Raw genomic sequence first — 16924 nt, 5'->3', positions numbered from 1 at the left:
ATAGGATTCGAGAAAACATTCAAAATCTTTACTTTCTTGGTAACCAATACATTTTTTTCGAATTAGTCTCAGTTTCTTGTTTTTCACCTCTTTCACCTGCCATTGAATCAGTTTCTTTCTATAACATTTTAGTATTCTCTTCACTGGATATCTGTTTTAAAAAATTTTTAAAAATACTGTTTAAAACATTCTTTTTTATTATTATAGGTTTCTCTAGTAAGCATGTTATTTCATTCTGTGCAAATATATAAAAGCTTATCCTTTGAGCATTTGTGAGAATAAAAATTATCAATCGACTTCTCCACTTGATATTTCTTACACTCCATGTACTCTTCTATTTGTTAAGACAATTTTGCATTAGATCAATAAAAATTGTTATGAAGAAATAAATCCACTTTCTTGTTGCTGTGCACTAGATAACTGTGTAGATAAGATATTTACTCTCTTAAGTTTTTCATTGTCAGTAGCATTCCTATTATGTATTTCTTATTTCACTTACGAGTTTGCAGTACAATACACATTTTGTGAAAAGTAAATTGAGGTATATAATAACACACTCTTAGGGAAATTATCAGCACAGCAACAGTTGCCACTCTGAATCAGTCCTGTTCGTCCACAAAAAGGCCTAGATATATGTGCACTTGTTGTCGATAAATTCAAGAAATATTTATTAAATTTATTTGGGACACACGATGGGTTCCAACCTAATTACTATGAAGGGAAAGAAATTTAACGAAAGTTAGCATCCGGATTTTAAGATCGCTGAAAAATTATATCAAATGTTATTTTGTGCGTAGAATTTCAGAGATGTGGAGCATCATCTCTGCGAATCCACAAAAAGAAATTTTAATTTACTAATGTATTTTGATTCTATATAAATGGAGGCATCTAATGCAGTTGTCACTAGTATGATGATTATTTTTGAATTTATTCAAGAGAAAAATTATGACTTACTTTTGGGTTGTTGGTTTCTAGTCATTTGAGCTCCATTGTTTAATAAAAAAGATATTTTCATTATGAACGACATATTATGATTCATTCATTATGGAATTTCAGTCTTTTCTCTCAGACTCTGGAAAATTGGGAAGAATTAAACGTAATTTGTTGGAATATTTGTATAATTATAACCTTGAATACAAAGAAATAAAATATAGTGGTCCCTTGGCTGTAGAATACAGATATGTCCAAAATGAAATCAAGCCCTTAACACCAAACATTTAGTACAAAAAACCTGGATTTTATTGTTGGTTAGAAAGATTAAAGAACTTGTAATGAGTTTGAGATCTGAAGTAGGTAATGAAATTAAAGATTACTATCTTGCTCATGAAGAAGTATTTCGTGATTATGCCAACTATGTAAAAGCATATAAAGCCATTAAATCTCAAAGAATTATTGAACAACTAGCAGTAGAAATACAACCAAAAGATCAAGAATTAAAAGAAAAGGAAACATAATGCTATCACTTAAAAGATGTAGTATCTGATGTAGTAGAGATGAAAAAGAACCAAATAAGAACAGAATGCCAAAAGTAATTAGTTTGCAGTTGGTGGCGTATCATCTGAAAATCATCTTTTATGAAGATTATCATGCTATAATAGCGGGAGACCTAAAGATACTAAAGTATTTTATGTTAGATAATATAAAAGCATTGATTACAAATAAATAGAGCAAATGCTTAACCTTTGTTTTGGTGAACACAGTGTAGATAAAAGGAAAGAAATATCTAACATTCACTTCAACAGTCTGCTTTACTTTGTTGAGTAATTATGTAACCAATACAGTGATATTGTTAATGAAATAAATGAGGAGAGAAAAAATATTTATATTGAAATTTTACCTGTTTCTACTGTAGAATTTTAATTTACTTATGTTTTTCATTCCATATAAATGAAGTCGCTTGTTGATCTGAAAAATAATAAACACACTTATAACAACAAACATGTTTTAATATTTATTGAAAATATAATGAGTTGTGGTTTAAAGCAAAAAATATTTGTGGCGGATTGGGATACTAAGATAACAAAAATGCTATAAATCAGCATTTTGATAATAAAGGTAAACGAAAAATGGAAGATATAACTGGAGGTAGTATTTCACCACCCATAACTTTTAATGAAAAACATAACATATTTATCACAGCATATGGTCTCTATGATTTAGTTATGAGTTCAAAACTTCCAGCTGCAAAAGAATTTAGAAAATTCCTTACTCATAAAGATTTACCAGGAATTTGAAGATTTAGAGAATATAACCCCCCATGAACCATGGACCTTGCCGTTGGTGGGGAGGCTTGCGTGCCTCAGCGATACAGATGGCCGTACCGTAGGTGCAACCACAGCGGAGGGGTATCTGTTGAGAGGCCAGACAAACATGTGGTTCCTGAAGAGGGGCAGCAGCCTTTTCAGTAGTTGCAGGGGCAACAGTCTGGATGTTTGACTGATCTGGCCTTGTAACAATAACCAAAACGGCCTTGCTGTGCTGGTACTGCGAACGGCTGAAAGCAAGGGGAAACTACAGCTGTAATTTTTCCCGAGGACATGCAGCTTTACTGTATGATTAAATGATGATGGCGTCCTCTTGGGTAAAATATTCCGGAGGTAAAATAGTCCCCCATTCGGATCTCCGGGCGGGGACTACTCAAGAGGATGTCGTTATCAGGAGAAAGAAAACTGGCGTTCTACGGATCGGAGCGTGGAATGTCAGATCCCTTAATCGGGCAGGTAGGTTAGAAAATTTAAAAAGGGAAATGGATAGGTTAAAGTTAGATATAGTGGGAATTAGTGAAGTTCGGTGGCAGGAGGAACAAGACTTTTGGTCAGGTGATTACAGGGTTATAAATACAAAATCAAATAGGGGTAACGCAGGAGTAGGTTTAATAATGAATAAAAAAGTAGGAGTGCGGGTTAGCTACTACAAACAGCATAGTGAACGCATTATTGTGGCCAAGATAGACACAAAGCCCATGCCTACTACAGTAGTACAAGTTTATATGCCAACTAGCTCTGCAGATGATGGAGAAATTGATGAAATGTATGACGAGATAAAATAAATTATTCAGGTAGTGAAGGGAGACGAAAATTTAATAGTCATGGGTGACTGGAATTCGTCAGTAGGAAAAGGGAGAGAAGGAAACATAGTAGGTGAATATGGATTGGGGGGAAGAAATGAAAGAGGAAGCCGCCTTGTAGAATTTTGCACAGAGCATAACTTAATCATAGATAACACTTGGTTCAAGAATCATAAAAGAAGGTTGTATACATGGAAGAATCCTGGAGATACTAATAGGTATCAGATAGATTATATAATGGTAAGACAGAGACTTAGGAACCAGGTTTTAAATTGTAAGACATTTCCAGGGGCAGATGTGGATTCTGACCACAATCTATTGGTTATGAACTGCAGATTGAAACTGAAGAAACTGCAAAAAGGTGGGAATTTAAGGAGATGGGACTGGATAAACTGAAAGAACCAGAGGTTGTAGAGAGTTTCAGGGAGAGCATAAGGGAACAATTGACAGGAATGGGGGAAAGAAATACAGTAGAAGAAGAATGGGTAGCTCTGAGGGATGAAGTAGTGAAGGCAGCAGAGGATCAAGTAGGTAAAAAGACGAGGGCTAATAGAAATCCTTGGGTAACAGAAGAAATATTGAATTTAATTGATGAAAGGAGGAAATATAAAAATGCAGTAAATGAAGCAGGGAAAAGGGAATACAAACGTCTCAAAAATGAGATCGACAGAAAGTGCAAAATGGCTAAGCAGGGATGGCTAGAGGACAAATGTAAGGATGTAGAGGCTTGTCTCACTAGGGGTAAGATAGATACTGCCTACAGGAAAATTAAAGAGACCTTGGGAGAGAAGAGAACCACTTGTATGAATATCAAGAGCTCAGATGGCAACCCAGTTCTAAGCAAAGAAGGCAAGGCAGAAAGGTGGAAGGAGTATATAGAGGATTTATACAAGGGCGATGTACTTGAGGACAGTATTATGGAAATGGAAGAGGATGTAGATGAAGATGAAATGGGAGATAAGTTACTGCGTGAAGAGTTTGACAGAGCACTGAAAGACCTGAGTCGAAACAAGGCCCCGGGAGTAGACACATTCCATTAGAACTACTGATGGCCTTGGGAGAGCCAGTCATGACAAAACTCTACCATCTGGTGAGCAAGATGTATGAGACAGGCGAAATACCCACAGACTTCAAGAAGAATATAATAATTCCAATCCCAAAGAAAGCAGGTGTTGACAGATGTGAAAATTACCGAACTATCAGTTTAATAAGTCACAGCTGCAAAATACTAACGCGAATTCTTTACAGACGAATGGAAAAACTGGTAGAAGCGGACCTCGGGGAAGATCAGTTTGGATTCCGTAGAAATGTTGGAACACGTGAGGCAATACTAACCTTACGACTTATCTTAGAAGACAGATTAAGAAAAGGCAAACCTACGTTTCTAGCATTTGTAGACTTAGAGAAAGCTTTTGACAACGTTAACTGGAATACTCTCTTTCAAATTCTAAAGGTGGCAGGGGTAAAATACAGGGAGCGAAAGGCTATTTACAATTTGTACAGAAACCAGATGGCAGTTATAAGAGTCGAGGGACATGAAAGGGAAGCAGCGGTTGGGAAGGGAGTAAGACAGGGTTGTAGCCTCTCCCCGATGTTATTCAATCTGTATATTGAGCAAGCAGTAAAGGAAACAAAAGAAAAATTCGGAGTAGGTATTAAAATTCATGGAGAAGAAGTAAAAACTTTGAGGTTCGCCGATGACATTGTAATTCTGTCAGAGACAGCAAAGGACTTGGAAGAGCAGTTGAACGGAATGGACAGTGTCTTGAAAGGAGGATATAAGATGAACATCAACAAAAGCAAAACGAGGATAATGGAATGTAGTCGAATTAAATCGGGTGATGCTGAGGGGATTAGATTAGGAAATGAGACACTTAAAGTAGTAAAGGAGTTTTGCTATTTAGGGAGTAAAATAACTGATGATGGTCGAAGTAGAGAGGATATAAAATGTAGACTGGCAATGGCAAGGAAATCGTTTCTGAAGAAGAGAAATTTGTTAACATCGAGTATAGATTTAAGTGTCAGGAAGTCGTTTCTGAAGGTATTTGTATGGAGTGTAGCCATGTATGGAAGTGAAACATGGACGATAACCAGTTTGGACAAGAAGAGAATAGAAGCTTTCGAAATCTGGTGCTACAGAAGAATGCTGAAGATAAGGTGGGTAGATCACATAACTAATGAGGAGGTATTGAATAGGATTGGGGAGAAGAGAAGGTTGTGGCACAACTTGACTAGAAGAAGGGATCGGTTGGTAGGACATGTTTTGAGGCATCAAGGGATCACAAATTTAGCATTGGAGGGCTGCGTGGAGGGTAAAAATCGTAGAGGGAGACCAAGAGATCAATACACTAAGCAGATTCAGAAGGATGTAGGTTGCAGTAGGTACTGGGAGATGAAGAAGCTTGCACAGGATAGAGTAGCATGGAGAGCTGCATCAAACCAGTCTCAGGACCGAAGACCACAACAACAACAACAACAGAGAATATAAGATAGAAAAAAGATGGTAGACACTTACACTAATCAAATAAAATCATTATGACAAATAAGTGAAGTAGATAAAAAACAGATCGAAGTGTTGAGAGAAATGGTTGATATGGCTCTTGATGTAACAAACAGGAGAAACAGAACAACAGATGAACTTTTGCCAAATGTTTTTCCTCAAACAGGTTATGAAAGTTTAAAACCAACTTTTATTCTTTTGAAGTTATTTGACAAAGAATGTGAGTATGATTACTATGTAATTAAAATACAGAGGAAAAATTTACAAAAACAGCAATATAAAATCGAATATTTACATCCTAATTGTGAAGAACTGTTAAGAGTCAATTATAATACAAACAAAGTCAATTTATATCATCAGATGAAAGAAATCTTAAAAATTGTTTCCCATCGAAATTATTTCAAAACTCTGGATAACTATAAACAAGAATAACTGATTAATGCTACAATGAATCTTCACAAAATTTAGTAAAAAAATTATGTCCCCAATTTGGTGCTATCACAAAAATTCAACTTTTCCAATGATCGATTTTTCCGATCGCTGGATTTTTAAATTTTATAAAGTATTTTTAAACAATACAAATTTCATCTCCACTTATATTGTATAAATAATTCACACTTTCATTAGTTAACTGATTTATGAATGTAGATATTATATCTTAATCATCAGGACAATATACAGATAGAAAGAATGAAAGTGTCAGTTTCCTCATTCGTAATGTTTGGTACATTTATATAGAAAAATTTTATTTAGTAATTATGAAAATTTAATTGGGGAATAGCAGTAGCTTCACTATAGTTGATCTTCTCTCAGAGGAATCTGAAAAACATACGGTGAACTAGATGTAATTATTGATTTATGTCTTATATAATTTGTATCAGCTGGAGCAGCACTTCTGAAAATGTATCCAATATTACACATTTGATGAGTGTCTAAATAATATTATGGGATTTCTTAACGAAAGTGCATTTCCGAATTTTGCAGACATCCAAATAACATTACAAACGATATAATATATTAGAGAAAGAATATTGTAAATTTTCATACTTAAATTTCACGACTACCAAATATGTTGTAAATCCTTTGAAAATATCAGTAGTACAGAAGTGATGCTATCAAAATATATTCTATGTCAGTTGAAAATTTATTAAAACAAGGTGTGTTATTGTATAGCAACCCTTTAAATATACAAAATACAGTCAGATTTTTCATCTGCTGAATTGATATAATTTTTTGACCCTGAATGGGTCTTCCTAATGCGGGATTAGACTGCATCAGAGGAATCTAATTATTTCTGTGAAGATTTTCATAAAATAATTTTTTCTTTACTTACTCAACATTTGTGTGAATTATCAAATCCCAACCATTTAATGTAAACCATTTTCCCTTTCTTTCTCAAAACTCTCTCAACAAGGTAAACATCTGGAATATTAGTTTTCATTAGTTCTTGTTCATAAAAATTTCCATCAATATCTATCAATTTGTATGTGGCTGAATTAGAATAAATAACATCTTCAATTTCGAATATTTCTGTTGACCAATTACCAGTATATACTTTCTAAAAAAATCTTTTAATATAACTAATTCTAACTTTATCTAGTTTTTTAAATTCTCGTGAACGTCTATTGGTTTCAGTTTTATTGTTGAATGTTTATGTTATTGTTTTCATCAACTAAATTTTTAACTAAGTCATCCAACTTATTATTACCATTAAAATAGAATTTTTTTCTCATCTTTTCTTTAATTATTTCAACAATAGATGCTTTTAATTCTGTAAAAGTTGAATAGTGATTAATGTTGTATTTTTCATCAAATCTATAAAGTCTGCATTATAGACCCCTTTTCCATTATCTTTTTGCAAATTTTTTGGCTTGTGTCCATCTATAAATATTTTATCAAATTTATCAAATACATTCTTATTTGTTTTATCTATAACTGGAATAGCCCAAACAAATTTAGAAAAGATATCGATAACAGTTAATAAACACTTATATCCTCGATTCATCTTAGACATTCCTTTCAATTTAGCTGAATGTACTTCAACTTAGTTAGCTTGCATAGATCATCTATACAAAGAAAAACCAGATCACTTCATTTAAAATGTTTTCTCCTAGGTTTATGTAGTTTATTTATAATTTCTTCATGAATGGAAAGGGGTGGTGAGTTCCCACTGCCTGCAGAACTTCATTCAACTCCAAAATTTTTTAAATGAATTTACTTTTCTTCTTTTCACAAATTGTGCAAAGGCCTTCAATCCTTTGTCTTCCATTTTTTGTAGTAAGTTCTGGAGGCTGACGAGTATCAGTAAATTTTTTACACCTGAAACAGTAGATGTATTTGTCTGTTTATATAAATAAAAAATTAATAAGTTTTAAATTATTACTCCATACTTTCAACATTTGATTCTACACTTAGTTCAACAAACATGAGCAGTTCACCTGAAACAGGAACAGTTTTAACAGGTTGATTTAGGGATAAAATCATCATATCTTTCTTTGTAATTTCAAGTGATGGATTATTGAATTGTGTTAGATATATAATTTGCAGTTCATCAGCACTCAATCTTCTTATCTCTAATTTAAAATCAGTAGGTGACAGGTCACGATTTACATTGGTTCTAAATAAAACAATTCTCTTCATTTGGACATCATACGTAAGGGTGTGGTGATGGTTGCTGGGATGTTTAAGGGGGACTAAACAAGCGAAGGTCATCAGTCCCCCACTAAAGGTGTATTTTAAAGTTTCTGTACCAGTATTAAAATCAAATTTCTGTTTATGCTTCTCATACATTCTTTTCTGAAAATTACTTATTTGATTTAGATATGGTGTTGAAGTTGCATCTGAAAATTAATGTGTAAAAGCTTTTTCTACTTCCTTTTTTGTAAAGAATTTTTTTATATTGTTGTAGTTTTGTTGATGGATCTGACTAAAGTTTTCATTAAGCTGTGCAGCAGTGACACAGTTATTGAACTGTGTTAAAATACTTGTGTATTCATGTTTTGTAACATATTCTTTTTCTATGTATTGTTTGGTAACTGCATCATAACCATTTACCAGATCTTTTATATCAACTATTCTTCTACCTTTAAAATCTATAGAACGTTTAGTGGCTTTAAATGGTTTGGCCCCAAGAAGGTTTGCCATTCAAAACTTTATTCAATTCCTGTTTAAATCTTATGTTTGGAGTGTAGATAAAACCACAAATACCACTTTCATGATTGTAACAATATATTTAGTACAAAAAATGGACATTCCAAAAATGGAACAGTGGGAACGAGAGGGTACAGGTACCATGCAAATAATACTGTGAGAAAATAATGTAAATTTTTCATGTTTGCCTTTATTTTTCTCACTACACATTTTATGGAGCTCATTTACAGATTATACAAAATGTGAACATACAAGTAAACAAAGAATAAACAAATTACACTGTGGTTTAGTGAGCTCAGTTTCAACTTCAGTGTGTATGGAACTCCGAAAAATAATTTGCGTGCAAAGGAATTTTACATTTCCTCCATTGTTTCGTTGTGTTCTTTTTGCAGTGGCCACATCTTAATTCTTTGCCTAATGGTACAATCAGATAATCTTGTCCACCTTAGAATACAACATTGAGCACTATGTTATGTAACGCTTTTGGATTTTACACTGGATTGGCTGGTGACTGTTGGGAGCTGTACTTATAAAACTAGCAGTTGACCACATACCTTGTGCAGCCACGAAAATCGAATGGATTGCCCTTATACTGTATTGCTTGTTTATACAACAAACAAGCGTTGTTTATTGATGCATTTAGCGGAACAGATAGAAGTTAGTAGTACCAATTCTTTGTTCTGATATTAACCCTGTATTTTTCGATGTTGTCATAAAGTCTGTCCACTCCTCCCATTTAAGTGTTGTAGGTAACATCTGCAGCATGAGTAATTATATCAAGGAACTTTCTCTCACTCCTGCTGTATCGTTTGGATTGTCCATTTGGTTGAACTCCATTTCTGTTTGAGGCGATGGTAAAAGTGCTGTGGTCATGGTAGCGAATCAGAGTCAATCAGGTTTATTATCTGTTACTTGGTGATATGTTCCTCTTGTAGCTTTTTTCATTTCATGAAGGTCTTGCAGAGGAGCATCCTCGGTTCTGTTTGAGCGAATTTTTCCTTCTCCATTGCCATCTTTTCTTTTAACGCATCCAAAAGTGGCAATGAAGTAAAAAAGTTATCAAAAAAGAAATCATATTTCTGTTCATTCCCAAAAGGTAGTTTTGATATTAGGTCTCACACAACTGAACCACCTACACCAAGCTCAGGTCTTGTGCTTCAATAAGCGTGTCGCCATTTTGTGTTTCAGTAAGCATATTTCCTAATCAAAGTCTTCAATTCATAGTAGTGTCTAATATTTACCTCTTGGGTAACAATTTCCCCATCACAATATTTGGTAACTTTTGCTCTTGCAACAGATTATAGGTGGTTGCTGCTTAGACGATTTATATCACTTTCACACTGGTCTCCTCAATCTTCATCTGACCACCATGGGTCTTCAGGGGGCTATATGTATAAATCAGCATCAGAAAAATGAATATCCTCTTCCAATAACGCTATATTTTCATCGGCAGTCAACCTAAAATGCAGGTGCTATATTGTTATTTCAGTGCACCCATTCAGTCCCACTGTTCCAAAAATGGAACACTCAGCTATAATGCATTATAATCCATTGTTGAGAACAGATATGAACAAATAACACACACACAAACTATCATTCTTGTATTTATACGTCATATTTAGACACCATAGTATCATTATTCAGTGTCAAATATAGTAAAACTTACTTATCCTTTCCTTGTAGTTATTTTTCCATAAACAGCAATGCTACAGCGCCAACAATGGTGCTATGCAGATGCTTACAGCAGAACTGGCAGTTTTATGTATAAGCAAAGAGCATCTAGAAGGCCAGCAGTGTGACAAACTTACCGAAACTAAAATCCCTGTGCACAAAAAAAGTTACAAACATTTATTCCAAAAATGGAACAGTGGCATGAAATGGGTTAAAATATACTTTAATTATTTCAGAAATTGTGTAATAATGTTATTACTTCTTGGATCTATTGATGATTGAAAATCTCAGATTTTTTATTGAAAATTCTCAAATTACGTTCTGGTGACTATAAATTCTTAATGAGTATGTTTCCAAAAATATCTATTAAGAAAATTTAAAATATCACTAAACTTACAATTTTTGAATAACAATTCCAAAACAAACAAACGAAAATGACCTCAAATTATGTAATCGAAGTTTTGTATTCTCTCGCTATTGTAGTACAGATCATTTCTTCCCAAATAGTTTCGTAGCTGGGAATATTAACTCCATATGAATCAAAAACAATTTTTTTTATCATGGATGCAGTCCAAACACTGCTTTAGCTGTTGCTTATTCTTATAATTGCAAATACAAAGAGTTCCAACACGATCAGAAGTATCTAAATGTACTATTCCACATTCTACATTTTTAGGTTCATTTGGCAATTCATCAATCATAAAAACACCTCGAAAATGTTTAATTTATAATTGTTTAACAAATTTTTCTATGTAAAAATTATATAAAGGATTAATATCCGCCCGCATGGGTGGGCTCATGCTGTGACATATTTCTGTATTGTTCTTCCAATTTTTTTTTTCAGTCGAGCAACAGTGACAGTTGAAGCTGTCTCAGGACTGCGTCTAGCTTTCTTTTCCATTTCCAAATTATCTCTGTTTTGTTCTTGTAGCTCCTTATCAGCTTTCTTCGTATTTATATCTGCATTTGCGATTGCTGCAGATCCGCCAGCAAGTGAGCCAGTTGTTGAAAGGCAAGTCAATGCTGCTAAAAGTAAAGGAAAAAATCCACCTTCTTTTTTTGTTAGATATTCAACGATTTCTTTTCATAACTGGAATAGTTAATGTAACAAGCAAATTTCCACCAATAGTAGTTTTCTTCTCCTTCTGTTTTTTTTGTGCATCAGTTAAAAATGCCTCAACTGCATTTAATAGTTCATTATTAAGTTTCAGTTTAATTGATTTAGTTTTAGTTTTGCCAGTTTAAAGCAAAGTATAATCAATCGAAAAATAATTCATTTATATGTATCAAAAATTTAATAAATATTAAACTCACCAACCATTGTCATCAGCATCTAGTCCAGCGACAGCTGCAGCCATTCATAATGTTCATTTTCCATACATTATTCCTCTACCAGCTGTCACTGCAACTTTCTCTCCTAATGATGGATACATCCTTATTTTTGCAGCTAATTGAAGTTCTTCACCTGTTTTGTGTCTTCTTTCTTAATCTTTATGATCACGATAACCAGTGCCATGTTTTTTGCAAATTCATGTAGTGGATTAATTCTTTGATTTCCATGTGCTTATCTTTCTTCTAGCTTACTGAAAGGTCCATAAAATCTGTACCATGGTAGATGCATCTCAGGCACTGTCACATTATTTACATACCTACTGAGTAATCCTTTTCTATGACTGATCCTTCTCATATTTTTTGCTTTCTGTTCTTGGTTGGTTTCTCCATGTTTTAAACTCTTATTTTAATACTTCCTTTACTCTTCTTCCTTGTCTGTCTATTTTAACAAGTTCTGGATTGTATGCTTTCAGCACGCTCAGCTCTTTAGATCGATCATATTTTGTAAACATTTATTAGTGACGAAAAAACATTAAGTTAACAATTACGATCAATGAAATGATTACGATAAATAATTATGTTGCTATAAATCATTTTATTTTATTTCTATATTTACCTCCAGTCCATTTTCTAGTTATATATATTGTAAAAAATTCAAACTGTTAATTCCAACATTTACTGCACATTTCTTTAAATTCGACAAAGTATAATTCACCGCCTACAAATTCGTGATAGATGTGATTTATATTTGCATCATCCTGTTTGAAAATATTTAAAAAAATTATACTATATGTGACTAACTGCTTATGTATTTTTGAGTAAGCTAATTAAAAACAATCTATACCTTTATGGCTGCCTCTAGTAAAATATTCTCTGACTGTATCTTGATTTCCTAGAATGAAGTCATCGAAAACTACTCCAGAATTATCTTTGCATTAGACTAATAGAATAATTTCATCATTATTTTCAATAAAAGTATCAATTTTTATAAATTTTTTATATCTGTTTAGAAATTCAGGTTTTTTTCGCTGATCCAAACTTTTTTAATAAACATGCAAGTGAATTTTTTTCTTCCTGTTTTACTGTCCTGGAGCTAGAACATAATTGTCAGTCACTAATGTACATTAATGTAGTTTTTGCACAACTCCTTATTCCTATTATTGAGCATTGTCTATAATTTGGTAATAGTTTTCCATCTTTATTTTTTGATTTCTTTCCTGGATTTCTTATTTTTGGTTCCCAATAAGTTTTCATTTAATTAAATAAATTTTAATAATAAATGATTAGATTATTGTAACTAAGTGGTAAATCATCTGTTCTCAAAAATCGATGGCTTGTACCCTAATGAGACAGCTATAATAACGTTGCATTAGTTGGTTTTTACACAATTTATCTAACCCCAGATATTGCATCAAAAAATAATAAAATAAATTGTGATGGAGAAACAATAGATATTCCTACTGGTCAATATAGTTTGAAAAACATTAAAAGATTTATTCATTCGAAAAAGCCTAATAATCACATAAAAGCAGATGAAATTTTAAACAGAGTCTTCCGGAAGACCGACACATACATTAAGGACTCAGGACATTTCATTGAGAAGCTGAAGAAACTGAAACTTGCACCAAACGACATCCTGGTCAGCTTTGATGTTGTTTCGTTATTTACGAAAGTGCCACTCAGTGACGCTCTGGAGCACATCGGTTCCATTTTTCCGCTAGACATCAGAAAGCTCTTCCATGCATGTCTCACCACGAGCTATTTCACGTGGAATGGCGATTTCTACGAACAGCTGGAAGGCGTCGCCATGGGTAGTCCTCTCAGTCCAGTGGTGGCCAACTTCTTCATGGAACAATTCGAAGCACAGGCACTGGACTCGGCGACTTGCAAACCTAAGGTGTAGTACAGGTACGTCGACGATACTTTCGTGGTGTGGAGCCATGGTGAAGAACAGCTCAGTGACTTCCTAAGACACTTGAACAGCCTCCATGCCAACATAACATTTACCATGGAAGTAGAAAAGGACAAGAAACTGCCATTTCTAGATGTTCTGGTCACAAGGGACGGCGAAGGTCTGGGACACAGCGTGTATCGAAAACCGACTCACACGGACCGATACCTGCACAAACTGTCAAACCACCACCCGAGCCAGAAAAGAGGCATGATTAGTACGCTCGTAACGAGAGCAGGAAGAATATGTGAGCCGCAACACCTCAAACGAGAGATGCAACACCTGGAAACTGTCCTGAGGAGCAATGGTTACTCCACAAATTATATTAGAAGTGTAACAGAGCCCAACCCTCGGCGAAGTAAGGAACCGGAAAAAGAATTGTCGGGTACGGCGTTTCTGCCATACATTCCCAGAGTAACGGACAGAATCGGCCGTATATTGCGCAAACATGGCGTAAAGACGATTTTCAAACCGACAAGGAAGATCAAAGAGTGTCTTAGATCGGCGAAGGAGAAAAGAGACCCACTTGCAATGTCGGGAATATACCGCATACCATGCACATGCGGAAAAGTTTATGTCGGAATGACTGGACGATCCATTAACACCAGGATCAAAGAGCATAAGCGACATTGCAGGTTGGGGCAGGTGGAGAAATCGGCCGTGGCAGAGCACGCACTGAATGAGACCGACCATGTAATAAAATTCGCCGACACGGAAGTTCTGGCTGTAGAGAAGCACTATCACACGCGCTTGTTCAGAGAAGCTGTAGAAATACAAAAACACGCGAACAGTTTGAACAAGAAAGAGGAAAGCCTTAAGGTCAACGGATCCTGGCTTCCCGTACTGCAGCGAACGACCGTCGCAGGTAGCAAGAGGAGAACCGCACCGGAAATGACCGCGGAGAAGCCCTCGGACGTTGGCGCGCCAGGTACATATAGCCTGCGCCCGCGAGCTCGGCTCCAGTTCACCACCGGCAATGGAGGGTGAAGCTTTGACAATGCCAGCCACTCGTGCTGGCGAAACGTCAGAAAAATCATTAGATGAACGTCGGCCGAAGAACCCGAGACAGAAGCCAATAGGTAATTGGTAATTATGTAGCAAAACTGTTCGATGTTATCACCATAAAGAGAGGAAACAATATTTTATCTAGAATAGAATTTCCATTTATCTCTTCATCAGGTCTTATTCGATTGACTTCGACTCTAGCCAATGAGCTAACCGTGGAAGGACATATTATTAATAATTTGAAAGATAAAAAGCAAGAAAAATGAAGTGCGTTATCTGTTGAAATTATTTGTCATATTTTTAAAAATTATAAAGAAACAAGGTTGGAAGGAGATTTAGCAGTAATATTCACATGGTCATCAAGTGCTGGAGATTCTATTCCTCGTTGTGCAGATCATACCCAAGCTGGAGTCAAAGATTGGCAGAAAATCCTAAGAAATTTTGGTCTTATGTCAAAGCGGTAAGTGGATCAAAACAAAATGTCCAGACACTCTGTGACCAAAATGGTACTGAAACAGAGGATGACAGACTAAAGGCCGAAATACTAAATGTCTTTTTCCAAAGCTGTTTCACACAGGAAGAGTGCACTGCGGTTCCTTCTCAACCGTCAGGTGGCTTGCGGAGTATGGATGTAGATGTAGATGTAGATGTGACAACACTTCCAAAAGAAGGAAAAACTGTCACAGAATCGATGGAAATTCATGTTTCTGTGGTTAAATTTAAACCAGAATATTCGTTTGAATTAGAAAAAGACAGACTTAAAAATCCGAAAATTCCCATATCTTTCTTTGAACCACAAACTGTAGATATTGCTGTAGTGGATGAAAAGAGAAATTTTGAGTTAGATATTACAAATTTGTATAACTCGGCAGATTTTCATATGCCTTATTTCATCTTCATTGTTTTCCAGACAAAAAGGAAAAATAATCAGTTAGTTGACTACCTTATTCGATCATATTAAATTACAGAATATCTATATTATAAATAGCAGAAATGAAGTTTTCTCTCAAGGAATGTGGAAACTAGATCCACCAAATACTTACCTAAATGCATATGATGCTTTCCTAGATTTTAAAAGAACTATGCATTGAACGGCGCCCTTAATGTGAATCCATTCGACATTATTGAAAATACTCTTATCTATATCATAAATATGTCTAGCAGAATGAATGTGTTAACTACACAGTAAACTACAATGAATTTAGTTGCCACTTTTAATGAAAAATTCCGGAAGACACAATTGCATATTTAGTAATGTACAGTAAGGAAAATTTCACATACGACTCACTACACAGAATTCTGGTTTAAAATTTTTATTATGTTATAGAACTGTTTTAAAAAATTTTGTATTTTACTTATCGAATGATTTCCGAATAGCCCTTTTCATGTAGATTAGCGACAGCTAAAGCAGACACAGTGTAAAGACTGCTTTTGCAGTCCCCAGACTTTGACTGCGTCAAGGTAGCGCTTTGAATTTTTAAAATCGGTTAATGTTTGGCTGAGTTATTAGCAAAAAATCGAAGTATCACGAACTATCACCAGCTGCTGGCCGCTGCAGATGCAAGAAATTGCCTAGCTCTAGTCCTTATGAGATCGCTTACTCCAATGGGCGCTAGAGGGAACTGCGGGGTGTTATACAGCAGCTGGCACGGCCTTCAGATAACTAGCTCCGTCTCTCTCTCTCCCACTTTCAGTTTCATAACAGTTACTATGAGCTACAACAGATGTCTCTGTACGCAGGCACCTACATGTATGATATATTACATATTTTCTCTATTTATTAACTGATGTTAATGATTTAAACTTTGAAATGAAGCTGACTCAATCTAAGACTGCTTCAGCAGTCGCTGAATTAAACAGTTTCTTATAATTTATAAGTGATTAAAATCGATTTTAGTGATCATTATATAGTTCGAAATTTTTTTGCTTTCGTGCCAAATTTGTCACTCAAATACCAAACATATAAAAAATATTCAAGCCTCTTTAGACTGTTACACCTCTTAACCTATGACGGCATGGTAGGTCAGCGTGTTTAGTCAGAGAGGCGGTGGCCCTCTGTAATTAAAAAAAAAAAACTGAGAAAAAGAGTCAACGGTCAACTTCAATGGATGTCATGTAACGTCTACCCAGACCAAATGCAACGAACAACACCGAACAAAATGAAGAAAAAAAAACTAGTATGTAGACAGAAGGATTTTGACTATTATCTCATGAAGTCATCAAGTTTCAGTGGTTTGAGGAGCGCTAG

The sequence above is a fragment of the Schistocerca nitens genome, chromosome 3 (assembly GCF_023898315.1).
Source record: "Schistocerca nitens isolate TAMUIC-IGC-003100 chromosome 3, iqSchNite1.1, whole genome shotgun sequence".
Taxonomy (NCBI): Eukaryota; Metazoa; Arthropoda; class Insecta; order Orthoptera; family Acrididae; genus Schistocerca; species Schistocerca nitens.
The sequence above is the reverse complement of the archived record's forward strand: the minus strand, read 5'-3'. Positions refer to the sequence as shown.